Source organism: Mytilus edulis, chromosome 5 (genome assembly GCF_963676685.1).
Source record: "Mytilus edulis chromosome 5, xbMytEdul2.2, whole genome shotgun sequence".
Taxonomy (NCBI): domain Eukaryota; kingdom Metazoa; phylum Mollusca; class Bivalvia; order Mytilida; family Mytilidae; genus Mytilus; species Mytilus edulis.
Window position 1 is genome coordinate 85,051,580 of NC_092348.1, and position 22,561 is coordinate 85,074,140.

At 30.7% G+C, this 22,561-nt stretch overlaps 1 long non-coding RNA gene across 4 annotated transcripts in view; it reads right to left on the minus strand.

Annotated features, from left to right (window-relative positions):
- Positions 1-12,483: 12,483 nt before the first annotated feature.
- LOC139525518 (uncharacterized) overlaps positions 12,484-22,561 on the minus strand; it is a 106,432-nt gene continuing 96,354 nt past the window's right edge. For 3 of the 4 annotated variants that reach the window (XR_011664913.1, XR_011664912.1, XR_011664915.1), the window contains one exon: positions 16,854-20,976. This is a non-coding gene — a long non-coding RNA (uncharacterized lncRNA). Of the gene's footprint in view, positions 14,665-16,853; positions 20,977-22,561 lie in introns of those variants that run through there. The other variant, XR_011664914.1, reaches the window with a different exon arrangement.

Genomic DNA, 22,561 nt, shown 5'->3' on the forward strand with positions numbered 1-22,561 from the left:
AAGGAGCGAATGCAGATTCATTTGGTTGTATTTAAATTTAATTCATTTTATTCCGTTTAGTTCCTTTTCTACATATGTGCAGAGAAGAACTGCATGTGTCCACATGTAAACGTCAAGCATTTGTCACCAATATGAGTACATCGCAATCCGTTACTGTTTCAACACCCAGGGGGGTTTCATGTCTTTATTCTTAAACAATTTGTTTTCTTCTCTTTTTTAGCAATGCATCACTCTCTACTGTCCTTATCTTTTATTTTGTATTCTGTATCTCCATCCAGATTCTCGTGTATACCATGAGGGTACGGATTGGGGGGGGGGGGGGGGGGGGGGTTGGGTTGTTGTTTATTTCTGTATTCTTTAAATGGTTATGTTACTTGTCTCTACATTTTATTTATCTTACCCATTATTCTTTCTCTATTCTTTATATTTAGGCATCCCAATATACTGATGTTTAGTTATATTACGACGTTAATCTCTGATTTATATACTGGTTACCAATGTAGATGACAAATTGGTGTCATTCATGACAATTAAACAGAATCCACATGATATATGCGACCATTCTCGGATAAAATCAATTTTACTTTAATTTAACACTTTTTGAAACCATTTTTATCAATTTTCAATATCCATTGCCTACATTGTTATTGTTCATGTGTTTTGTTCCGTATATTTTATATTCCATTGCTCATGTTTTGTTTCCGTATATATTTTATGTTCCATTGCTCAAGTGTTGTTTCCGTATATTTTAGCCGCTCGTCTTGAGCCTACCAAATGAACACACCATAAAGTAATAAAATTATACTTTTATTGTCATTCATAACTCTTAACAGACTAATTAACAGACCGGGTTTTATACATCCGACCCATTAACAGACCAGGTTTTTAATAAAGATTGATTTATGTCACCAAAATACAGATTTTCGTGTAGATTTTTCACAAAATGATATCAATTTGGTTAACACTCATAATGCCTGTCCTTTTTCGATGTTCAAAATAGTACATGCAAGTAAATTCAACCCAAGTGTCATTTTGTGTACATTTTGTGTGTGTAAAATGTGTATAAATTTACTGATGAGTAATTTGCCTTTTCATTTTATAGGTCGTAAATTAGAGCTAGAAAAATAATAATTACACCACTGGATTCAGTACATTGAATAGTTTTGTCAGACACAAATATTTTTTATGATAAACATATATTTAAAAGGTTATACAATGAAACATTCTGAGTTTTCATTGATTTTCTCGATAACACCTGATTAACAGACTTTAGCCAACCCGATTAACAGACCCACTGCCGATATAGCCGCATACTCAATATAGATTAACCGACCAATCTCTCGGTTAGCCGAGTGTCGGCCGTGAAAAAGCAAAACACAAAACATTGGTACAAATTGACATTAAAGGCCAATTACTCCAATATATGCTGTCGTCCATTTGTCTTATTTTAAGATCATGGCTTCATTAAGTTTTATACCTATCAATCATAATGTTTTAGATATAAGTCAAAGAGGCAGAAAATTGCTAAAAATCCTAATCATAGGCAATAACTCTAACAAGAGGCTGTCAGAGTGACAGCAACGCGGATTTCCCAACACATGGAATCACATCTTATGACGAAAATAAATTAAACAGAGACACTCATTGGTAGACTACAATCCATATACCATTTTTGTTCAAAGAGAAATAGCTCAAACGTATTGTAATGAATCAGTAAATATATATAGCATTTAAACTAGAGGCCCCAAGGACCCTGTGTCGCTCACCCGATATTTTTATTTACAATTGATGGATGAAATAATGCAACCTTTATATCTTAACTTTAGTTTCAGAGATATAAGTCAAAAACTGCATTTTCCCCTTACGTTCTATTTTTAGCCATGTCTGCCATGTTGTTTGGCAGGCAGGGTCATCAGACACATTTTTTAAACTTGATATCCTAATGCTTATTTTGCCAAATATTGGTCAAATTTGTCCAAGTTGATTCAGTAGAAGAGTTATGTAAATGATTACAAAAATTTATGAAAATTTGTTCAAATTTTACTTAAAGGGCCATAACTGCTAATGGGGTCAATTGACCATTTTGTTTATGTTCACTTTGTAGATCTTACTTTGCTGATCAGTTTTACTGTTTACACCTACGTTCTATTTTAGCCATGTCTGCCATGTTGGTTGGCAGGTGGGATCATTTTTTAAACTAGATATCCTAATAATGATTTTGACCAAGTTTGGTTAAATTTGCCTCTGTAGTTTCAGACGAAAAGATTTTTGTAAGATTACAAAAATTTACAATTTTTTTTTTTTATTTTCTATGAGTGACAATAACTTCTTAAGGGTCAATTGACCACTTTGGTCATGTTGACTTATTTGTAAATCTTACTTTGCTGAACATTATTTCAGTTTACAGTTTATCTCTATAATAATATTCTCGATAATAACCTGCAAAATGTCCTTAAAATTACCAATTCAGGGGCAGCAACCCAACAACATGTTGTTTAATGTGTTTATAAATTTCAGAGCAGATAGATGTTAACCTGATAAACAATTTTACCCAATGTCAGATCGCTCTAAATACTTTGGTTTTAGAGTTATGAGCCAAAATCTACATTTTACCCCTGTGTTCTATTTCTAGCCATGGTGGCCATCTTGGTTGGTTGGGAAGGTCATCAGACACATAATATTGTTTTTCACTAGATGCCCTAAGGATGATTTAGGCCAAGTTAGATTAAATTTGGCCCAGTAGTTTTAGAAGATTTTTGCAAAAGTTAATGATGAAAGAGACAATGGACGCCAAGTGATGAGAAGAGCTCACCTGGCCAACTAATAAAAGCTAGTTCATACAGAATAAAAAAAAAAACCTCAAAATTTTTTAAACAATTTACTAAATAGAAGAATTTAAAACTTATATGCAATTATCTCAAAAGGTCTTAAAATGAACAGTAAATTTCCAACTATATTTAACCATCCTAGTCTTCAAGCTTATTGTATCTTGAAAATTGAACTTGACCTTCATTTAGTCCCAGGACAAAGTAAAATCACAAAAATCCAATCGTAAAGTCCATAATCAAATGGCAAAATCAAATGACAAAACACATCAAACAAATGAACAACAACTGTCATATTCCTGACATATCTAAATTTCATAAAAAAAAATCATGACTTTTCCTTGTTAATGAATGGACACTGTTTGGCAACCACCCGCCCACCATTCATCCTCAAAACAACAAGTTTTCCGTCAAAAATCTGGTTTATATAGAGTCAACTGACAATTTTGACCATTAGACTTTATTGCATTTCAAAGTTTCTCTTTATCTATTATTGTTTTAAAAAATTATTAAAATAGATATACCAATGATGGTTGTGGCCAAATTTTGTAAAATTTGACTCAGTATTTTCAGAAGAACATTTTTTTTAAAAGTTAAAGACAGAGTTGCTGGACGCCAAGTGATGAGAAAAGCTCATTTGGCCCTTCAGAACAGGTGAGCTAGAAAGGTGTTGTAGGGTGTTGTATTTTACAGTAAATGTGACAAAGAAACAACGAAAAAGTTTTGGAATCGATAGTTAATTGACAAACACACAAATAAAAATGTTTTGTAGAACAAAATGGAGACAACACCATTAAAAAACCCCTCTAGAGTCCAAATCAATCTTCAGTACCAACCTGCACAAAGAACACCCACAGTCATAAGACCAATTGAAACATAACAGTGAGAAAATAAATAGGGGAAAACTGTTAACCAGATAAAAAAAGTTACAACTTTAGCCCCTAGAATATATATCTTAAGACTATCTTGTGTTATTTGTGTAGTAGACACTTAATTCATTTGTCTTTTATGTCTTGGAACTTTCAGATATAAATTGTTTTATGTGAAAATAGGTGAGATATTTTTCGATAAAACCCTAGCTCATTAGGTTTTTCCCAGACATTGGTGACATTTTACAAAGTCTGAGTTAAGCAGCTGCAAGCTCTTGAATATATTATTAGTTGAGAAATGAAGACTCAGGAACTGGTAATTTTTCAAAAGATTTCTGAATATTTTACAGTATGCATGTTTTTTGCTCTTTTGATGGGTTGTTGTCTCTTTGACATATTCCCCATTTCCATATATATCTCATTCAATTATAGTTTGCAAACACAATGATATATACATCTTTTATCAATATCTTTCTGCTTTTTATAGATCAGGTTTCCTTTTTCAGATCAATCAGAAAATTCAAGAAGGATTTAAAATACATTTTATTTCATTATTACATATCTTTTTTTTCTCCAACACTACTTTTTTCAGTGCTGAAATAAATCCCACCATGTACCTATCATACATTCAATTACGGAATACATTTTTCAATAAATACAAAAAGAAAACAAATTATTTCTTAATTTTTTCTCTGGATACATTCCATTTACAATAGAGTAGTGTTTGTCCAAGTTTCATAAAATTCCATAAAGGTTTCACAAAGTTATTGATGTCTAAAATAAAATATCTAACCAGACTGTAGGTACTAAGTTAATGTCTCACTTCCACATTAAAAATGAAAATATGGTACTGAAAAAGACCCCTGTTTATACTAGAAATCTTCTTTATGCTGCAACCCGCACACATCAGGTTTATACGACCGCAGAGGTCGAACCCTGAACAGTTGGGGCAAGTATGGACACAACATTTAAGCTTGATACAGCTCTGAATTTGGATTGTGATTAAATAGTTGACACTACATAGGTTTATGACACAGAATGAATGTGGTTTAAAAACTTGAACTTAAAAATTTTAAACTTGACATTTACCTATTATGGTCCAATATCCAAAATCTAAATACATGGTTAGATTCAGCATATCATAGAACCCCAAGAATTCAATTTTTGATGAAATCAAATAATGTTCAATTTTAGACCTCAATGTGGACCAATTTCACAAACAGTCCCAAATATTAAAAATCTAAATACATGTTTAGATTCAGCATAATGAAAAAACCCATATATTTTTTAAATTTTTGTTGAAATCAAACAAAGTTTAATTTTGGACCCTGATTTGGACCAACTTGAAAACTGAGCCCATAATCAAAACTGTAAGTACATGTTTAGATTCAGCATATCAAAGAACCCCAAGAATTCAATTTTTGTTAAAATCAAACCAAGTCTAATTTTGGACCCTTTGGACCTTAACGTTGACCGATTTGAAAACAGGACCAAAAATTAAGAATCTAATTACACAGTTAGATTTGGCATATCAAAGAACCCCAATAATTCATTTTTTGATGAAATCAAACAAAGTTTAATTTTGGACCCTTTTGGACCCTAATTCCTAAACTGTTGTGACTAAAACTCCCAAAATCAATCCCAACCTTCCTTTTGTGGTCATAAACCTTATGTTAAAATTTCATAGATTTCTGTTTACTTATAATAAAGTTATTGTGCGAAAACCAAGAAAAATACTTATTTAGGCCCTTTTTGGCCCCTTATTCCTAAACTGTTGGGATCTAAACTCAATCCCAACCTTCCTTTTATGGTCATAAACCTTTAATAGATTTCTATTTACTTATACTAAAGTTATAGTGCGAAAACCAAATGTCTTCAGACGACGACGCCAACATCATGCCAATATACGACCAAAAAATAGAATTGCGGTCGTATAAAAACAATATTAGATCAATGTCAGACTTTTTTGTATTTTGCAGGAAACTGTCGAAGTATATCTTGCCCTTCCCCAGTTTATAAGTCTCACACAAAAAAGTAAAAATTAATTTGACATTGATCTTAATAAATGATGTATATTTCTTGACAATGCTTATACATGTATATTTAACATTTCCTAGAAATCAAACTCCAAAGTTGTCATTTCAGTTAATGTTGGTATAGTTGATAAAAAAAATAACAGTCAGCACTTTTATCTCAATTTTCAAGATTTTAAAGACTTTTTGGACTATTAAAGTTGTTTCAAGGCATAGTAATAATAATATTTTCCAGCTCTTGCAGGACTTTTCAAGGCATTATAAATTGTGACTTGGATGGAGAGTTTTCTCATTGGCACTCATACCACATCTTCTTTATCTATTGTACAAACCTTATGATATACAGATTAAAACCCAAACTGATATAATACCTTACCTGTACCATTAAATACGACTGCTTCAGCTAAAAACTTCCTATGTTTTATAATACCTTACCTGTACCATTAAATACGACTACTTCAGCTAAAAACTTCCTATGTTTCTGTATGATCTTTTGATTTTCTCCAATGGTCAATGAAGAATATGTCAAACCTGCCTTAATCCTAAGGCCAAAACCTGGGACCTTATTAGGCGTCACAAGTTATGGTCTCAGGGAGAGGGCAGTAGACTTACAATCTAGATGAAATCGTATTCAAGATTTTTCTGAAATATACAATATGCACAATATCAATCTTTTACTTACTTTAATGTTTCCCAGTCAAAATCGGAAGCAATTTATCATCCATTGAAATAATTTATAAGCTATAAAGAATGCATATTAAGTAAATGTATATGAAAGTACAATCTTAGAACAAGATAGACAACAAACATGCTTTGTAAAATAGTGTGTCTTTTCATTTCAATATATAGCCTCAAGTTAGCCAAAGCTTAAACTCACCAGATTCTTTGGACATTTATCTTATCCAAAATCAAATTATTTTTATGTATACAAGTTTTCATGGAAATAACTGCACACTCAATTTGCATGTTACAAAATCTTAGGAGGAAGTAAAACAAACACATATACAAAGTTTTAGCATCGATCTTTCGGGAATGAAATTTGACATTTTACCATTGAACTGTATAAGCAGAGACACATGATAGTTATCACAATGAATTATTGCTAAATATTTGAATCATTTATTTTGGAAAATATTTAAATAGTGCATAAAATGTATGTTTAAATACTTGAAAATTTCATTCTGTTTTGATAGTTATTAAAAACAGACAATTTTACAACCATTATCACATACTTGGTTTGTTCTGATATTTTAGAGTTACTCCCCTTTACCTGTAATTTTAGCATGAAAGCATCGAATACTATTGACAAATTAATGTTTGTTGGTATATCCAAGATCTTTTATGTAAATATTTTTGTGGCACTTGCATACATGTGCTTTTTTTTATTATAATTTTTTAATGGATGTATACTTGAACAAGAAGCAGAATCAATATTTATCTGTATTACCATGAAACATGCATATTTAAACCCAAACAACAAGATGATGGTTACATTCATCAAATTATGTGTACATTTCATGGCCTTCACTATCTCAGAAAATGCAACATCCAATCAAATTTAAAATGAATATAACTTCTGTTGCAATAATGAGATATTCACCACAAAACACAAGTCTAATGACTGTATACATGTTCCAGACCGTATGAGTATTTGGACCGTACGCGTACGGTCTGGACCGTATGCGTACTTTTTCAAAATACTCATACGGTCGGACCGTACGCGTACGGTCTGACTAATATTTAAAAGTTGGTCAAGTTTATTGGTTACAAATGCATATAGCAGATCAACATAATTTAAATATCAAATTAATCTAAAAAAGTTCAATTGTAATTGAAACAAAAACTTTATATTTTAACTTTTTTTTAGATTCACGCTAATTAAATCTGTTAGTCTCTTGTATTAAGCATGTCGATCAGTAATACATTAATTGAATTATGATCACTGAAATTGAAGATATCGTAAGTAAACATAATGTGGGAGGTCAATTGTTTTAGAATATTTAGCAACTTTACCAAAAAATGCAAATGCAAAGGAACATGCATGAACTGCATTCATGAAAATGTAAAAAAATATTACGTTACTTGAATTGTGTCACCTTGGGCGAGAGTAGCAAAATGGGATTCAGATATAAAATTAAACAAATACTTAATTTCAATTGTTCGTTTGTTCATTTTATCTATCTAATTGTAATAAATTATCAATAACAATTTGTAAAACTAAAAATAAAGATTGTGATAAATGCTTGTTTCAATTTAACCCATATGATTAAATAACATGTATGGTCAGCTCGTACTGGACCATATGCGTATACTCATACGGTCCGACCGTACGAGTATGGTCGGACCGTACGAGTATACGTATACGGTCCGGACCGTACGCGTACGGTCCAAATACTCATATGGTCTGGAACATACACACAATTCAGTTAAGAGAAAACTTATCAAAGTACAACTCCTTAATATTCCATTGCCCTGAATCTACTAGTGGTTAGCCTACATACCAAGTTATAAGAGCTTGGAGTACGAAATGAAGACACTGTGTCACATTGTGTCTAGCTCTAAATCATTTTAAAAACTGAACCTTTAAAAAAAACCGCATGAAAGTGACTTTAATATATCAACAAGAGCTTTACGACTTTATCCATTAATCACCAGAAGCATACAAAATTAATCTTTCTCCCCTCATCCTTTACAAGTCAAGTGCTCACGTCATGTGGTCGGTTTTTTTAAACAACCAACTAGTCTTCCTACCACTTTTATGTTGAGATACTGAAAATATATAAAATTATATTTAACTCCACATAACGTCATAAGGCATTATATACTCTGCAAGAGAATAAAAACATCAACAGATTTCCTTGGTTAATTGATAACAGACTCTTTGTACAATTTTGTTTTAAACATTTCATAAGAATGAACACATGCTATATTAGGTATAGTGTTCTCTAGGTCGAATACCTCAAAAACAGTTAACATAAAACATGCTAGACAGAAGAAAAAATGATAAAATAATATTTTGCACACAGAATCATCATTACATGTTTGTATGATGCATTACTATTCTAAAATAAAACCTGGAAAAATATAGAAAGACGTTAAAGATCTAACATATATTCTTTTTATAATGTCCAATTTCTGTAATCTATTATAATAAAGGGAAATAATGAGCATGAGACAGCAATCTAAAAATCAAGATGTTCAAATGTCAACTTTTGGTTTTCAACAACTGACAAGTATCTAAACTCACTCTTAGCCTTAAACAGCAATGCATGCATGCTACTATGATATACCTGTCATAAATCCCAAACTAAAGTACAGAAAGACTTGAATATGAATGACTAAAGACAATTGACCTGGTTCTTGGAATTAATCAATGAATAAAGTGTACTAAATAGTCATAAAATGGGGAGGGAAGTGGTGAACACTTTAGTCCAATATAAAAACTCAAACCTCCAAGCAACAGTCAAGATGAACAGCAGAAATAATAGATCTGTTGGTCATTTCCCTATATCCAACAAAAACTGTCTCCATCTCCTTTATTCTCCAATATACATTTGGTATATATTAAAATTAATTTTCCCAACTCAACCAAATTATTGCTTCAATTTCAACAAACCCAATAATTCATTTACTGTATGTTAAAAGTAAAAATTCAATGTAAAATGTATAATTGTAATTTCATGATGTGTTCCTCATTAGCAGGAGGAAGATACAGAAAAGAAGAAGAAGCTGTAGTCCAGTAGCAAATATTCTATGTAAATTTAAATGAAAACAAGTAATATATAAAACTTGTAAGAAAAAAGAGAGGGAGTGGACAAAAACTGCCAACAATTTTTGCCTCCCATTGCAACGGGAGAGAAAGCTTTGGAAAGACAGTATATTGAACTTAATTTAAAGATAAAATAATAGCACTACTTATTATACCTCAGGTTCCATTTTCTATAATATGAAATATTAAAGAACACAATAATTTTCACTATTTTTCAAATTTCAAGTGTTGAACTATTGGACCGGACAATAAACTTACTATTCCACTCGTACCCAGTCCATAAGTATACATTGTTAACTTGTATATATATAGCACATAGTATACATAACCTAACCAACTAAATAAATATGGCATCCCCTATATAAAACTTGCAGGAATCTAATAGTTCTATTCTAGGATATAATATTTATTAAGAAAACTTACCTCAGTTTGAAAGAAAAAGTCAGCTAAAATATCCCCTTTCATGGCAACATTAAGCTGAAGTATTAAAAGGTTCAGTCTAGACTGATATATTAAGGCCAACGTTGGGATTAAAAATTCACTGCGTCTTTTCAGGAGAATTTTAAATTAAAGACTAAATCTGTAGAAAAAAAATCTGCCACTATTAACCTTAAGCTTATTTTGAATCAGAATTTGTTGACATTTAATAAAAAAAAAACTGACACAAATTCAGGGAGGAAATAGAGACATAATTAAAGAAATGACAGCTTTTATTTCTATTTACAAACTACCAAATCTATTACTGAAATATATCTGTTCAATTATTAAAACCCAATAATAGATACAACAAACCTGCAGCGATTATTTATATATCCTTCCACATCAGCAGTATTTAAATCCAGATAATGGTCAGCCATGATTCCCGGTCAGTTACCTGACAATCAATACTGTCTGGACAGGCTGTTTCCAAGAGGTCACTGATCAGAAAAGCGATCGTCTGATAGTCTGTAACACATGTAAGCCCTGACAAGGTGTTCTTGGTTTATAAATCATTGATTATCTTCATTACACAGATCTACTTATTATCCATAAGGTGTGCTAATATTTTCCATCAATAGTATCTGCTATACTTCTGTCGTTTGTTAACCTTTCTATTTAGTGATTTAAATCTTAGAAAGCAATTCCCAAGTGGAAAAAAAAAAAGAAAATAAAAGAAGTAAGCAGTGCTATTTATAGAATGACCTTTTTGAACAATAACATGTATAAAATTAAATCAAGTGTAAATCAATATATATGCTGTCAGACAGAAATAAAAGGTTTTCTAGTGCATGTATACATGTACATGTATTAGAGTTTGAAACATATGCTACTGCATGTATACATGTACATGTATTAGAGTTTGAAACGTATGCTAGTGCATGTATACATGTACATGTATTAGAGTTTGAAACATATGCTAGTGCATGTATACATGTACATGTATTAGAGTTTGAAACATATGCCAGTGCATGTATACATGTACATGTATTGGAGTTTGAAACATATGCTAGTGCATGTATACATGTACATGTATTAGAGTTTGAAACATATGCTAGTGCATGTATACATGTACATGATCGATTTTGGAACATACAAATTTGAAATAAAAGATGGATTTTGGTCTGTTTTGTATGGGTCTTATAAAAACTCCAATTTTCTAACAGTTACAGACTTCCAGAAGAGAATTTTTCAAATGCATAAATAGATTTATTGATATTCATTTGCATATGGTCCATTTTTATCTGACTCCACTTATATGCAAGTCAATAAGTCAGCAATCAAGCAATGCAAGTTCAACAAAATATAATTTCAATACCGATTGATGTGTCTTACTGTTCTTATCTATGGGACACCCCAGAAACCCCCTTATATCAAATAGGACCACTTATAATGTTGATTGCATTATATTGTTCAGAGATGAAGGGGTCTTACTGCTTATCTATGGGACACCCCAGAAACCCCCTTAATATCAAATAGGACCACTTATAATGTTGATTGCATTGTGTTGTTCAGAGATGAAGGGGTCTTACTGCGTTTAGCTTTAGGACACCCCAGATTTCCACATAATATTAAATGGGACCACTATGTTAATTGCATTGTGTTGTTCAGAGATGGAGGGGCTGTAGATTAGACAAATGTGTGACCATGCACCTCTACTGAACTTTAATAAAAACCAGAGAGAATATGAGAAATAACACTAAATACCCCCATGTAGCCTTTATTATGCTTCCTGGATCTATGCCCAATGTCATCAATTGTCATTATCCAACCCTATTACATCTAAAATAACAGCCCTAAGTCTGACAGGTTTTTTTTTAAAGGATTTTAGATCAATTGAAATGCCCCAAAAACACTCCAGGCTATCGTAATCCATGATTAGGTTGAAGGAATGCAAAAAGGAATTCTATATGCTTTTATAAGGTCTGTAAATTATAAATTTTGTAAAGAAAAGAAAGATTATATTTCACATTTCAGAGGAGAGAAGGTTTCAAAAATTGTATCTGATAACCACTACTACTTCCTCTTTTGAATGAAATGAGTTTTTTTATAAAGGCCATCCATGAATTGTATCTGGTTAATTTAGTCTAGACCAGCAATGAGGTATCTTAGAAAAAGATGAAAATGTGATTTCCCACAAGGTTAAAACAACTGGTATTGCCAAGTTTAGATCTGCTCATGTGGAGTTCCATACCTATGTATACATTCTACTAAGAAATATACACCAATTTATCTACATCATACACATTCAAAATAATTTACCTGTATACTTTGAAAATCTAAATAGTCACAGAAAATTGCAATATGACACATTTTTATATTCCATTAAATGTAGGATGAATGGTGTAGTAGTCTTAACCACCAACACGGATGTAATAACGTCACAAGTACACCTACTGAGATCCTGCCATCATTAAATGACACGTATTGCATCGCTTGTGCATTATATAATTTCATTAAAAATTCATTAACATCTTATCTATTAATTAGGTCTGACAACAAACATCACATTTTTTTTTTCTTTTTATCAAATATCAAATTATTGACAAATTTATAATATCTATTGAATGTTTGTAGAATAAAAAGGTGCAGTACACCTACAAAAAACATTGACACAAAAATAAGAAATAAAATGAATAATAAATCATGGATCTTGTTTCAAAAATCATTTAAAAGTACAAATTGAAGGACTATCCTTTTTAGGGGGAGGGGGTCACATGTACTTACTTTTAATTACCTTAATCAATACTGACCATTCTCTTATCATTGTTGTAGTAAACCATTATCTTATTAACAACTGACCACCACAAAAAGCATAGTAGTGTTGAAAGTGGTGTTAAACACCAATCAATCTATCAATCAATTAAGTGACAGATTTCCCCTTCATGGGGCCCCTATATATGGTTAATTCCTAATCTATATACATATTCTACTAACGTTGTCTAGTTTGGTGCTCTCCCTTTCACAAAATCAAACATCCGCATCTGGCAAAGAAAGAAAGGTTTTAAATTTGATATATTTCTCCCCTAAAAGGAGTTCAACATCTTTTTTAAAGCTAGTTACAAATTTCTTGCTCGAGTCTTAAAAGTCTCTATCAAGATGACATTTTGTTTATTTCAGATTATTCTAAAGTGAAAAAATAGACCAGGAAATCTGAATTTTTATTTTTTTTTGGTTATATTACAGGTCCAACCAACCATCACTTATTTCTACATGTTTTATGGGAGACAACTCTAACTGTCCACTGTCATACAATTAACACCTATAGCATATACAATCAATAAAATTGCTCTTATAATAAGCACATATACATATAAATATGTCGATGTAATGATCAAAATTATTTAGTGGAGATCAGCAAACAAATTGTGTAATTATATAGGAAAAGAAAATTATTTGAAATCATGTCTAGATATTGAACAGTGTAACATGTATTTCTGTCCATTTATAGCTGACTATGCAGTATGTGCTTTGCTCATTGTTGAAGGCCGTACAGTGACCTATAGTTGTTAATTTCTGTGTCATTTGGTCTCTTGTGGAGAGTTGTCTCATTGGCTATCATACCAAATCTTCTTTTTTATATTCACATGATGATTTGAATTTTATTTCAAACTTTTCTCAAATCTCCTTTACTGACCCTAACACTATCTGTCAATCATTAGCAAAAGGCTAAACTTATACAGGTGGTTACCCTTTGTTGACTATAATAATATTCAATAAACAGGTAAACACTTGGTCTTTATTTAATTTAATTATGCAAATTTTGTCTACAATGTAATGTTTAAATTCATGTGCATTTGAAAGTTAATTTTGTTGAGCCAATAACAAGGTAATTACAAGACACAATTAAATTTCATAAAAATGTGCATAAGTCTTATCAAGAATCATTTAAGTTTTCAAATAGGACCATTTATTTTGTTACTTCAAACACATGAATTATATATATTTTAATATTTGAGGATAATTTAAAGTCTTTTTTAACTGTTTCATGGTCAATTGTTTTGTTCATTTTGGACATTGAAAAGTGAGAAGATACCAAAAAAAAAAATGGCAATCAGGATAAAAAGGGGTATTTCCAGCCATATGTACCCAAGTGTTCCAATCCCCGAAACCCCTCTGCCACTGTCTATTCTTTAACCTCTATTAAAATTTAGAATACAATTATTTTTGTTTCTGTACATAAGATAGACAAGACTGTTACAGATAGAAAGAAGGAACAGACATTGTAAAATGAAATAACAAATAAAATGTTATTTTAAGCATGGACATTAGTGTATAAACATTGAACATAATCTACAACAGTGTAGACACCTAAGGTGGAGGGTCAAATCAACCATATTTAGACAACCTTGAAATTCTTCCTACAACATGAGATGTCCAGAGACAATAATAGTTATTCACCATTAAAAGGTGACAAGGCGAGACTATATTTAGATCTTAAAATGATGTATAAAAATATACCTACCTGCAGCAGGTGATAATTGTTTTTATTCATCCAAGGAGAACATATCCCATCTATATATATAATTACACATATTCTATCTAGTGTAAAATATATATGAAAGATCTGTTTTTTACCTATTTTATGTAAAAGGATTTTCTATTGGTCAACAACTGCATCCTTCCGTCTGAATCTTCACAAGTCTTTACCCCAAAGGAATAATTTGTCATTGATAAAAATCTGACCACATCTGGAATAACAAAATACAAATATTCCCCATCATGTATTTAAGATAATTTTTATAAAACAATAAATGAATTATGATTTTCAGAGAGAGTGGAAAACAATCAGCCCCTGCATGGTCTCATTTGGGGCCACTTGTATAAAAGATTATATGTTGTACTATGCATATTCATAACCTTTAAATGATGTTTTTTCCCCTCATTCAAATCAGAATTTTTAGGACTACATTTGTACTATAAGGGGGTCAGGGTGTCACCAATTGAACTACCTGTCAGGGTTTTGGAATATAATCTGATATGGAAAACATTAACATTAACTCAAGAAGAAATTAAGCATAGAAAAATTTCCCTTTCATTTGTAGAAATTTTTCAGCAAGTTATTCAAAGATAAAAAAAATGGATTGGCTTTGATTGCTGTCATTGCTTAAAATTGAATGGCCAGAATTCTAAACAAATTTAAACCTTTCGAGCTGCCTCTAACAGAAAAACCTTTGGACAGTAAACAAAAACTTTTATGAATCATCTAAATGTCTGCGAGTCATTACATCATCTTTTTTTTTCTGTATGATATGTGGTATACATGTACAGATGATTAAACTTTGGATCAAACAAATGTAATGATGACGTCCATGTTCTACTGGAACATGCTCTCACAGTATCATGTGTATTTGATCTGTCAATAAATAACAAACTTTTTCATTGGTTGGCTTTTTAAAATTGTATAAAGAATTTGACTGCCGACTTTGAAAGTCTTCGTTTAAATTTCTTACAGTCAATTTAGACTTAAGTCCTTCCTTAACCAAGTAACGGATTGTATGTCCATTCCTATCTTATAAAATGTCAATACATAAGTCAATGAAGCATGGAAAGTAGGTCAAGGTGACTTTATTTTTAAAGACAACTTTTTTATCACCATAGATGCATTGAAAAACATGCAATTAAAAAAATAATTGACGAAAGATAAAATAATAAATACAACTAGGTCAACTAGCCATTACCTACTTCCTACTTTGTATGAGATATTACTATACTATCCAGCATTCATACAATCAATTTTATAATTGTAGGTCACTAGAAAAATGAAATCTGAAATCAGATGTAAATTTAATATAATTCAATGAAGCCTGAAATGAGTTAGAATATATTTTATTTGCAACACACCAGTGAACCTATTTTCAAATCAACAGTCCCTCTTAACTTCAATGAAGATTCAAGTATGTCCAAATAGTCTAAACAATCAACTTGTATAGGTAACAATAAGCATGACATGTTTGATAAGTTCACTTTACAACCCCAAACAAGAAGAAAAACACATGGCCAATCAAATAAGAATAAAATGAAGAGTTATCTTGGAAAAGCCAACATAAATATTACTTCACCTTATTTATAAGCTTTGGGAAAAATAACTTGAAATATATCCAGAAACAAGGTCAAAACTAAAATAAGAATTTCTAATAAAACTGTTGGAAAGAATTCATTATCATATAATTATGTAAATGTAAACCAGAGTTATGGTAATTGAGATATTCACCCTGTTTGCACTAATAATGTTTTATACCTATGTGCAGATCCAGGACTATGAAAAGGGGGATGGGCCCATGGTCCTCAAAACTAGACAATATGTGGGCTGGTATAGGTAAAAAATCTTGATTAACCATAATTGTAGCCCAGAAACATTAGGTCAATACTAAATACATAAAATTGAGAATGTAAAATGGGAATAATTACTTGTCAGCAGAATGTTTAAAACACCGTAGAAAAGGGAATTTATAATCACATAATTATTTAGGGGTGGTATAGGTAAAAAGTATTGATTAACCACAAATGCAGATCCATATGATGGGTTGGTGGGTTGGTGGGGGGGGGGGGGGGGGGGGGGGGGCACCCCTTAAATCTGACTCTGTCCTGACATCGTTTAAAAAAAATCTTTTCTCAATATACATTTGTATTTTAAAAAAACATTTCTTGAAAACTTTTCTGACATGTGTGAAAAATCTTTTTCAATTTAAATTAATTTCTTCCTGTAAACCTCATACATAAATAACAGACATCCTTTTCCTGCCAACAATTCTAGTTTTTTTTTTAAAGTTGAGTACATCTCTGTGAACAATATACCTATCAATATCTGTCATATTTCTAAAATGGACTATGCATTCTATTTTTTAATTTTTTTTAAAAAGTTTTCATATATGATAATGTTTTCAATTTTGGCGAAAAATAACACTATTTTTTGCCATCAATTTTTTACCCCAAAAAATTGTAGACAACATAAATAAACAAATGTTATGTAATCACCATCCCTACTTCTTCACTATGAAGACATTGTTCTAAAGATGTGCCAGAATAAGTAAGACAGTGTCTGGAAATGACAAATACAACAGCCTCCTAAAGCTTTGAGGTGTTATCATAAAGTTTGATTATTTATGGGGAATTCATTACAACAAGGAATATAATTTGGACTATTCCAAGATAACTGAACAAAGATGCCTTTGTAATTATGTAATAATAAAGGCAGCCAAAATATATAAAGTATAAAAACTTTTTTTAGAAAAATAAAATTTGTTCTTACAAATATTATCCACAAAGAAAGCAATCATTATAGGATTTATAAATTATTTTTGGTTGGCAGGCAATATTTTGTTTTGTTGGCAATTGATATTATCTGTATTGTGTATTCTAAACAAATGTTCATGATGATTTTTGAAATTGTGTAACTTTGATTTAAATAACATTTTATGTATAAATCAACAATAGGATTTTTTGGCTATCTCTTTCTCAAGTAATAGCTTTAAACAGGTTTAGAAAGTATGAGAAAAGTACTAATTTCTCGATTTGTTTTACCGGTATGTAAAATTAATTAACACACAAATATAGAGCAAAAAATTTCTTTAAAAAAAAATAAAAAATATATGCATCTTGAAAAAGTGTGACATGTAATATAAAATGTAATCAAAATGAGCATCACAAAACCCAAAGCAAAAAAAACCGATGTTAGGTCATCTTATAGTGTTGCACTGAGTCTTTGGCCGAAGATACTTACTTGATTTGATTATTGGGCCGTAGACAGGTTTATCAATTGCTTAATATCAATTGTCAACATCATTTTCTGGTGAAAAGGACAGTATTAACAGAAAGAAATGAATCTGGTGGTAAAAATATCGTCTATTTTTAATCAGGTGTTCTGTGTCTAGACTTTGTGATCACACACCTACAGGAGAACCATATTCATATACCAGACAATTAACAAACATTGGCAAAGTAATGGGCGAAAATTGTTCATCTAACAATCCTATATAATGGCTATTCTAATTCTCAAATAATAGATGGCTAGACAATAAATAAATTTATAACTAATTCCTGGGTCTATATAAGTAGAAGACAACTCGGAATGAATAATTTGGTAGTTCTCAGACAATAATAACAGGCTTGAAAAACTATGTACTTTTTTAAACTTGTATTTTAACCTTATATAGTAAGTGATTATTATTTTTTAGTTTATCAGATAAATCCTATAAATTATTTCAGGGACTACTTTCATATTATCTGAATTGATTAGTTAGCACAAGTGTCAGCAGAAATAAGCAAATAAGAATATGGTATATTTTTGTAGTGCGCACACAACTCAATCAATTTCAAATTTTACACTTTGGTAGTCCACATAACTAAAATTACTTTTCAACAAGAATGTGTCCATAGTGCACGTCAACCCCACTACCACTATCATTTTCTATGTTTAGTGGACCTTGAAATTGGGTTAAAACTCTTATTAAAATTCATACAGATCATATCATAGTGAAAATGTGTAGTATGTTTCAAGTTAATTGGACTTCAACTTCATCAAAAACTACCTTGACCAAAATATTGAACTTGAAGCAGGGCAGACAGACAGACAATGGAGACACTGACCTAAAATAACCATTTTAAAATCAAATTTCTTCGTGTTATTCTACAAAAAATAGATAAAAGAGCCCTAACCAACTATGTCTTGATAAAAGGATTGATTCTAGGTATTTTGTCAGTTTACTAGAACAATGTAATATCTTTCATATCTTTTTGATTTGCTATAAAATCAATGCCATGTCTTTCTTTTAATTTGATTTTACCAGATAAAAAAGAATTCGTTTTACTGGATTCAAATCCAATATCTAAAATCTCAGGTATAATTTCAATATAAATGATAAAATTGAGAATGGAAATGGGGAATGTGTCAAAGTATCTTTTTTGAGGTTATGCTTGGACAATTCCTCATTTAGAGAAACTCTAATGTCTATGGATGAAAGTTAAGAATATTCAACCAAAAACAAACTCTGGTATAGAATTGTAAAAATCACCCCTAATGGCCTATACAGCCAAGAAGGTTTATATGTTGCATCTCCCACTATGACATTTTGGGTATTTTTTTTATTCTATTACAAATGTAATATTTCCATGAAACATTTATTTGGTGATGAAATGAGTTAGATGTTTTTGCCAAAAGAAATTTGTTAGCAAGAAATATCATTTTTGAATAAGGTGTAGATTTTGTAGACATTTCATTTCACCCCAACATTTGTTTTTAACAAGTGAATGATTTTATCATTTATCAATGAAAATAATTGTACACAATTTTATAAATGTAACTGATCAAGAATGTTGATAAACATTGATGCCTCAAATTAGCAAACTATCTGACTTTACATAAAAAAGGGGATAGATCACCCTTTCTAAAATTGTAAAATAAGATTTAAAAGATAAATTGTTCCTTCTGATTTAACCCTGAAAACATTAGTAGTGTAGTGATTTTATTATCACGGACAATCACTCAAAGTCTTACTTGCGTCACATTAGCCGACAGCACTGTACTATAATGCACTATTTCCATTCTAATTACCCATTGATAAATTAGTGGACTTGAAAGTATTACCATTCTAATAACAACTGGGAACAATTTTAGTTTTTATGTCTTATCTTCTTAATAAATTTGATGCATTAATATAATATTATATCATAAAATTTTGATATAAAAATGTGTTAACTCTTCTTTTAAATACCTAGGGAAATTCAATATTTCTTATCAGGATATAAATCAAAATAAGATTATTATTAATTGACTATTTTCCAGACATTAATAATTTTGAACCAAATCCATTTTAAATTCGATTTTTACCTTTTTTTTCTTTTTTAAATAATTACTGAAATACAAAATGATACAACCCTGTGTGTGCCTCTCTGTATATTATTCTTTACTAGATATAGCTAGAAGATACTTTAATGGGCCGACTTTAATAAAAGACAATGCCCCCATTTGTAGCCTCATTATATTTCACCTGAGATTTGCCTACTGCCCCACTTTGATAAGTCCCCAGCTGTAGTTTATCACTGTAATTGAAATAGAATGCCAATAAAGCTCCTGTCTGCACCCGCTGACCCCTCCCAGTCTGTGCACACTTTTATCAGATAATGTGCATGCTACTTTAAACATTAACAAGTAAAAGATCAAAGGCCAAGGTCAACTTATCTGATAAAAAAATATTTTTGTTTAAAAAAAGACATGTTTGCACAGTACTTATGCAATGCATGCACAATAATTGTTCTCCAAGGTATTGAATTACCTTGTGGCGGGTCTCAGGTATTGTCTATACCAGGATATATCAAACAGGAGATTTAAATTATCAATCTTTTTATAAACCTATAATTTTACAAATATGAAATATGACCCACTCTTTTGTTCTCAAACTGTGTAGTCAAGGAATAAACAGACAAAATTTATTTATTATCTGTGTTTGCGTGACCTATATGGGTGTATTTTTCAAATAACATTATTACCTATTGCAAAGGATAAGTTCCACCCCTTTTCCCCACATACATTATCAAACCTGTATTAGTTCTATAACTAGCACACCACAAACAATTAACAGATCAATAGTACATTATGCTTTATCACAATAAAGTTAGATATCCCACAGTTGAAATAACCTCATTTTTACATGATGTGCCAAGAAAACTTCATTAATTATATACTAAAAAAACCTTTCGGCTAGTTTTTATAAGGGAAAAAAGTAAATTATATTTAGGGATAGTTACTTAAACTTTATTCCCTCCCCCTTCACCTAATTTTCTTATTAAATAAAAGTCTCTACCTGTACCTAATCATAAGCATTAACTGTATTCCAGTCTCAGATTCCAGTCCTTGCCCTCCTTGGAAAGTGGCAAACACAATTAACTGTCACATAAAATTCTATTGGAAAAAATCAGCCTTTTACGCATTATATATATATATATAGTACCTGTTAAAAGATCCTCCAACTTCAAGTTATCTGTTTAATCTTGATCTTCATATTCTGTAAAAAAAAAAAAAAAAAAAAATAAGCTTAAATATCAAGTTCTTTATAAAAATATAAACTCACAGGCCTACATGTCCTAAAAGTCCTTACACACCATTAGTACTCTGGTGGCAATCATTATAACCACATCTCCTTATTTTTTTTATACAACAATTTAAGTCAAGACACGATGCAATACTGGTCAGCTCAATATTGAACACTGGTCACCAACACCAGAAGGCCTGATTATCAAACTGTAATTCTAAAATCTGTAACTGTCAGAACAATTTTCATCAGATTTTTAATGAAGAACAATAGATCCATAAAAAAAAATGTTCATTCAAACTTTTAATTTTAAATAGAAGACAGAAAAACATTTTTAAAAGTAATAATGTCCATCCTTCAGTTTTTAGTTATTTTATACTTTTCTCAACACAAGCAAGTCAATTTAATACTTTGCTAATTAAGAGCATAATTATGAAAACATATATTTCATTGAATCAATGATACATGTACATGTATATACAAATACTGTATAAAACAGATTAGTCCTGTATTCAAACCCAATTTCCCTCATTTTACCAATAATTTTGATTTCAAAATACTTAAGCTATGTTTCTTTAAATAAATCTTTTTCAGAAAATATTCTTTGTAAAATAAAAATGACTGTATCAGTGAACTTACTGTACTTAAGTTTATATAACTTCACTTGTAAATGCACTTTAAATGAAATCAAATGATGTTGAATAAACTCCAGATTAGTGCAAATCAAATGTTAACGACATTTAGCTATTTTTACTTTCTGATCTATGTTGAATAATACATGTATTTCAGGCTATTATCACCTAGAATCTGGCAAACCTTTGACAAGACTATTAACATATTGAATGAAGGGTGACATTTACCAGTTGTTTCTAACAGATGAAGATTCAATTCTCTATAGTATTGTATTGTCTAACTAAGTTTATTCTGCTTGCTTCTACAATTTTACAACTCATTGATAGAAATATACTACAACATGAAGTGAAATTGGCAATTATGGTGCAGTAAAAATATCAAAGCTTCCAGACATTTAAGGTTAAAGAGATATATTCAAATGGAAACAGTTAACACAGAATTGGGAGGAAATAAAGCTGATTCAGCAATAAATGTTCAATTCATCAAATCATCACCCAGACAATTTTAAAAGTAAAAAACATTAATCGATTCTGAAATGTTTTCACAGTTACTATAAAATTCTGCCAAATAAAGATGATTACACTATAGATAATTGTGATTTATTTCTACACAAGCTTCCTATTATAGACACAAGAAAAACCAAACATTTTTTACAGTCAATATCTTTTAAAATATTCAACAATCCATCAGATTCAAGGTTTTTTTTCCTGTTATATCAGAATGAAATGCAACACCACTTAAAAAACCAAGGCCATAACAAAACCTAAAAAATTGGCCATCTACATACTGGACAAGGCCATTTATACAACACATAATAAATGGAGAATGTGTGCGTTGGACAAAGATGATACCCAAGCTTGTGTATAATGTTTTAAAGGGGCACAACTCCAGAAAGGTAAAGTGGAGCCTTCCAATTAGAACTTGA